A 6,000-nucleotide genomic window follows, 5' to 3' on the forward strand; every position below is an offset into this window, starting at 1 on the left:
GTGTGTAACCTCCAGCTGACACTGCCATGCCAGTGAACGCCTGCTGCAGGCTCATTTATGCCATCAGGGCAGTGCATTTGTCAGTTTAGTTTGCACCTTTCAGAAATGTGCCGTAACTAAACAGGCAAGAACCACTGTGGCATGGAAAAACACGGACATGGCAGATGCTGTGTAATAGACAAGGCCGAGGCCAATGTCTGTGGACACATTACAATTAAGAAAGACTCTGTGAGGACACAGAGATCCAAGAGCTCTCTGTAGAAGAGCAGTCCCAGCCCAAATGTTCCAATTCTTCCCTTCACGACTATGACACAGTAATTACACGACTGCAGCCACTTCCATTCCAGTGTACTTTATGTGTATATTGCTCTGAATGTGATTCTGCTTATTTTTTCCTTACCTTTTGCTTATGTCCTACACAAAGGATCAGAACTGTTGAGCTGCATGGTAGCCACTGTTCTGGAACTCTAAAAGCAAATGCAGTGGCAAAAGTGAAGTCTTGTCGTTTGGGAGCAAAAAGAGAATTGCAGTCCCTGATAGTTTCACGTGCTATGAAATCATTGTATTATTTACAACGTGGTTCAAGACTTTCTGGAGAGAAAAGTCCTATACACATGCAGAACAATAGTACTTGCATGAGTCACACGTATACTGCAGTATACAGTTCCTCAAATATCCTTCCTTCCCAAACACACAAGATGAAACACAACTTAATAGCACTAAAGAAACAACAAAATGTCTTAGCACTACATTAAAAATTCACACTCCCATTTGAAGTCTAAAGGGGAAAACCTAAAGGGAATCTAAAAAGGAAAATAAGGCCCCAAAATTGCTTGTGGCCACGACAAAGCTAAAGAAAAAAGGAGGTGATCCCCTGTAAAAGAGGTAAAGAACTGAAGAATAGCAGCACAAGTTGATTTGCCATACAGGTATCAGTTTCTGACTCGCTGTTCGGAAGCAGCCTGTGTTACCTTACATGTTTTCAGCCCCTGCATCAATTCAAGATGATACTGGAGTTTGGCGCCCAGCCAGAAAGTGGCAAGTGAAATAACGTTCCAGTGCTCGCACTGTGAACACACAGCTGGCTTCAAAGGGAAATGGACTAATCCTACTTCATTTCCCTTCTTCAGTAGGTGTTTAAAGAGCTTTGGTGCGCTGAAGGAAATCGACCAGAATTCATTAGTTTCCTTCTGATTCAGCTCATTGCTGTTGGAAAGGGAAACAGGTAGGGATTGCAGGATCCTACTCAATTTCCTTTTGAAGTAGACTTTGAGCCAATTCTGCTCTCACTTGTGTACACATGGATCTTCACTAACGATGCCTGTAGTTAAATGCAACAGCTCTCCAATCTGACTAAAACATATAAAGTCAATAAAGGGGAAAGGAAATATTATATTAAAAGAAAAAATATAGCCTTCATTGAGAACTTTTGCCAATTGCTAGAAATGAAGCATTACTGAGAAACAAACCCAGAAAATGAAGAGAGGAATTTCTAGAAAGAGACAAAAGAGAAGAGAGAAGGGGAAAAAACAACAGATAATAGGAAAAAAGCACAATGAAGGAAAAAAAAAGAATCATTTTATACATTTATCATATACATTTTTTGCTATTCAGTGGAAAGCTACAGCTAACTAAACCACTAATTCTAATAGCTGAACTAAACCCTAAGCATCATTCTGATCTCCTTTGGAGGTGGTTTAGGAAATAGAGACATGAATTTTAAATCAGTTACTCTAGACAGAAAGTTTCTCTTCCCATTCATAAACAGATCTTTCCATTTCTGTCTTCAGAGGTCATGTCATGTTTATAGGAGCCATCCCTATGTTACTGGAAGCAGTTGGATTCCAAGCAATTCCAGGCTGCACTCTGTTCAGTTTAACACCACTGCTTTCTAGACACAAAGCCAGAGCACGAGCCCTTCCAAAGCAAACCTAAAATTAACCACCTAAGCAGAAAATGGCTCGTGGCAAACAAAGCAGAAAGGAAGAAAGCTACAGAATTCATGATAAGAGCATGGCTTGAGATAAATCAAATGGGAACAACATGTATAAATCTTTTAAATCTTTTTTTTTTTTTGTAATTGCAGTGAAGACTACGAAGTACTGTTGCTGTACTGAGACCTCTTCTAAGTTTGCACTGTGATACTTTAAATGTTGAACTGCCTTATGAAGTTGCTGTTCACTAATGATTATGAATCATAATAAGTTTGAAGCAGCATATTGCAAAGAAAACCTGTCCTGAACATGGAACCAACCAAAAAGCTTTTGAGATAGCAATGCTGTGTCTGAGAAGACATGGGCAATGCTCTCTCTGAGCAAGTCATTTGAAATGTAATTCAGCCTACTCCAGAAGAAGTTATATGACATTTATGACTTGCAAAGATTGAGAGCTTGGTATAGAAATACTGGGACAACTACAACAATAATAGAGATAACTTGTTCTCTTTGCATGCACAACTTAGTCTCTTCTTCCAAAGACAAAGGTTGAATGTCCCATCCCTCTCTTTAGTTGCAGTGAATGGATATTGTACAGGAAGAAATCAGTCACCATTTGTAGATAACATCACAAACAAATAAATAAACAAAAGCATTTCACAGCTCAAACATCCAAAGTCAAAACTAGCTTGTTAGGCATTTTTCTTTTTTCTTGTTTAGTGTACTACAAATTGGTTTCAAATTACAAGAGAGTCTATGACATAAAAAGACAATTCCAGATCGATCAGCTCACTGAGTACAACTAACTACATTTTCTTAATCCTGTCTTGTTTGCTGCATTTATTTCTCTGTTTTGCTACATGGATTACACAAAATGGTTTGCTTGCTTGTTTCATATTCCTTTTGCAAAAACTGCATTCTCCTCCTTCCTGTCTCCTCAGTTTTGCTATCCCTCACACAGAGACATTTCCTTTTGTTCCTGCTGTGCATGCATAATATATTTCATCTCATATGGTGTCTCTTTAGAATTCAAATTTCCCTCCAATTTGAGATAAATTATTGTGGATAAAACCATTTCCTAAATGTAGCCAAACCTTTAACAGAGATGAGAATTTCTTTTTTAATGTCAGAATCATTTCAGCTTGCAAAATGTTCCAGTAAAACCTCCCCTTCATTCCTAACGTAAAGAGTCGTAGATTGCTTTTCTGAAAATAAAAATGAAGTCTAAAATGAGAAGTGTAGTTCAATAACTTAACCAACCGCAGAGGCAGAGTTACTATTTACAAATGGGAGTTAGTCTATGCAAGGAGAATTGGGCTCTTGAAGATGTAACAAGAAAAGAAAATGTCTTTTGATTTATATCAGAGTTGCCTCTAAGATTTCAAATAGGAGGCAGTGAAAATCTGAGGAAGAGAGGTTAAATACTGTCACACGAGGTAGGACATAGCGACAGAGGGACACCTGCCCCCAGTGCCATTCTTTGACAGGTACCAAACGGCCAAATCTGCCTGCAAGCAAGACTTAATGCATCATGGAGAGCGATGCAGGCTGCACGGTGGAGGAACAAAGGGGAAAGCAAAGCAGTTAGGGCCAGGAAACATCCAGTCCTCCCACTGAGCACTGCACACAGTGCAAGGGCTTGCCGAGACCACCCTGGACAACAAAGGCATTGCATGGTGTTTCCACTCATGCACCATTAAGCAAAGAACAGGGATCAAGGACACTACGTAACATTACAGTGACCGTGGTAATAGGTACTCTGGAAGTGCATGATGGTCACTTCAAATTACAGACACCTGCATTCATCAACCATACCACCTAGATCCAACACCTTTCTTACACATCACAAACCAGGAAGAGTTAGATTTGGTACCTACAAACTTGCTTTCACTCATAGTTTTAACCTATGACTTGTCAATATTACCCCATCTCCTTGAATCTTCAGATATAAAATATGACACGCTACTAACAATTCAACATTCTTAACAGTACAGACTCCTAAGCAAGAGGTTCAGAATTTTGACATTACATAAATAAGATGTATTTCCCAGTTCCTGGACAAATGTGCTTGCTGTGGTTATTGTGTCCAAAATGAGAAAAAATGAGAGAAAGCCAAGTCACTAAACTGCAAGGGAAAAACGGATGTACTAAAATCTTTTCCTGTTCAATGTTAGATTAAGCAGCTGTCTATTTACCAGGCCTATGTGAAGACTGCAAACAGAATCCAGCCTATTATCATGCATTAAAAACGGAGTTTTATGCATGAGAATGCCCCCACTTGCTTCATTGTACCAGTTCAAAAAATGTAATCTGAAATTACTGAGGAGAGTGGAGAAATCACTCCACATTAAAAGCTTCCATTATTAGGGCCTAGTGCACCCTCTTAGAACTTACCTGTGAAAACTGCTTTAAATTGCAAATCCCAGCTTTACCTTAAATGACTAGAACAGAAAGTCAAACAATGTTTCAGCAACATCCCATTAAAAAAAAAAAAACAACACTAGATTTACCTTCATTTATTTGTTTCATATCTATATTTCTGGTTCTTGTTAAGAAGGGCTTGCTGCAACACTTACAAACTACTGACAACACCAGGTGAAGATTCAAGCAGGGAAGCTGTGCCCGTATTACCGACATCCATTGCTTGTTTAAAAAATGTAGTAATGTCCCCAAAGACAATGCTGTGGGCTCTGCACTATCTCAAAATAAAAGAAAGAAAAAGGCTTTCCAGGCTGCAAGTGCATGTTGCCAGGCCACGTTGGGTTCCTCATCAACCAAAAGCCCTGGGTCCTTCTCCTCAGGGCTGCTCTCAATCCACCCAGCCTGTGTCTGTGCTTGGGATTGCCCCAGCCCAGATGCAGGGCCTTGCATTTGGCTTTGTTGAACCTCATGAGGTTTGCACAGGCCCAGCTCTCAGCCTGCCCAGGTCCCTCTGGATGCCATCCCTTCCCTCCAGCATGTTGACCACACCTCTTCTCTGAGACTGTGTGTCACTATACAACTATTAGAGGTTGTGTTTAACACTAACCGGTCCAGTTGGCTTCTTTTCCTTCCCATCAGTCTTCATAGCTTCCTTGAGTTGTTTTCTAAGGTCTTCTTTCAGCTAGCCATGTTTATAGCACTGGAAGAGGAAGAAACAAAGCAATTGTAAAGCTTGCTAAGAAATAGTTCACATGCTATTAAAGGTGAGCTTCCTACTTGCAGTTCTATTTGTCCTTTGTGGGTCAAATCTTTCCATTTAAAATCTGAGCACTTGTCAGCACTAAGGTCTCTGAGACAAGCATTTAAAGCTACGTCCTGATCTGTCCTGAGCTTCTGAAAAGCTTACAGCCACGTTCTAACAACCTGCCAAAGGATCCCCCCATAGCAGTTAGGAGTCTGCAGATACGACACAGCTCTCAAGCTGGCTGAGGCACTGCTAGTCACGGCAGTGCAGACAGCAGAGTGGTAGTCTCCAAATACAAAAAACAAACCCTGAGTTTCACATCTTCTCAGAATGATTCACACTGTAGACAAGCCTGCCTTTGCAAACAGCCGTACTGTACGAGCTACTGCCCACTGGCTCTTTCTCAGTTGTTCATCGTGCCACACTTAGTGGAAATCACTAATCCTTATCTATGCTGCCTGCTCTTCAGAGGGTTTTCTGCTCTGTTTCAAGTAAGGTCAGCCAGGCTAGCTTAAACTGAAGAACTTTGCTCAGCTGGATGACCCCATCTGAAATGGACAGGGGTGCATCTACACCAGTAGCTCAGTCTGAGGCATGGTTTCACATTGAATTTTGGTGTAAAGGCAAGCAAGTTACCACAAGAGCAATGTGGTAGCCTGCTTTCTTTAACAGAAAGTACTCTAAGAGAAAGTGCTTTTTCTGTAAGAGCACTCCGCACAGACAGCCTCTACTGGTTGTACTGGTAGAAAAGGCTGCAGGCCCTGCTTGCCATTAAATATTCATTACGGAAAATCTGCAGATTCCCAGATTCTTCATCCACATGATCTCTGGATTTTTTTTTCTTTCTGTATATCAGTCCTCCAAATGATAAAACCCTGCACTCAGTTCTTGAACCTAATG

This window comes from Aythya fuligula, chromosome 6 (assembly GCF_009819795.1).
Source record: "Aythya fuligula isolate bAytFul2 chromosome 6, bAytFul2.pri, whole genome shotgun sequence".
NCBI classification, from domain to species: domain Eukaryota; kingdom Metazoa; phylum Chordata; class Aves; order Anseriformes; family Anatidae; genus Aythya; species Aythya fuligula.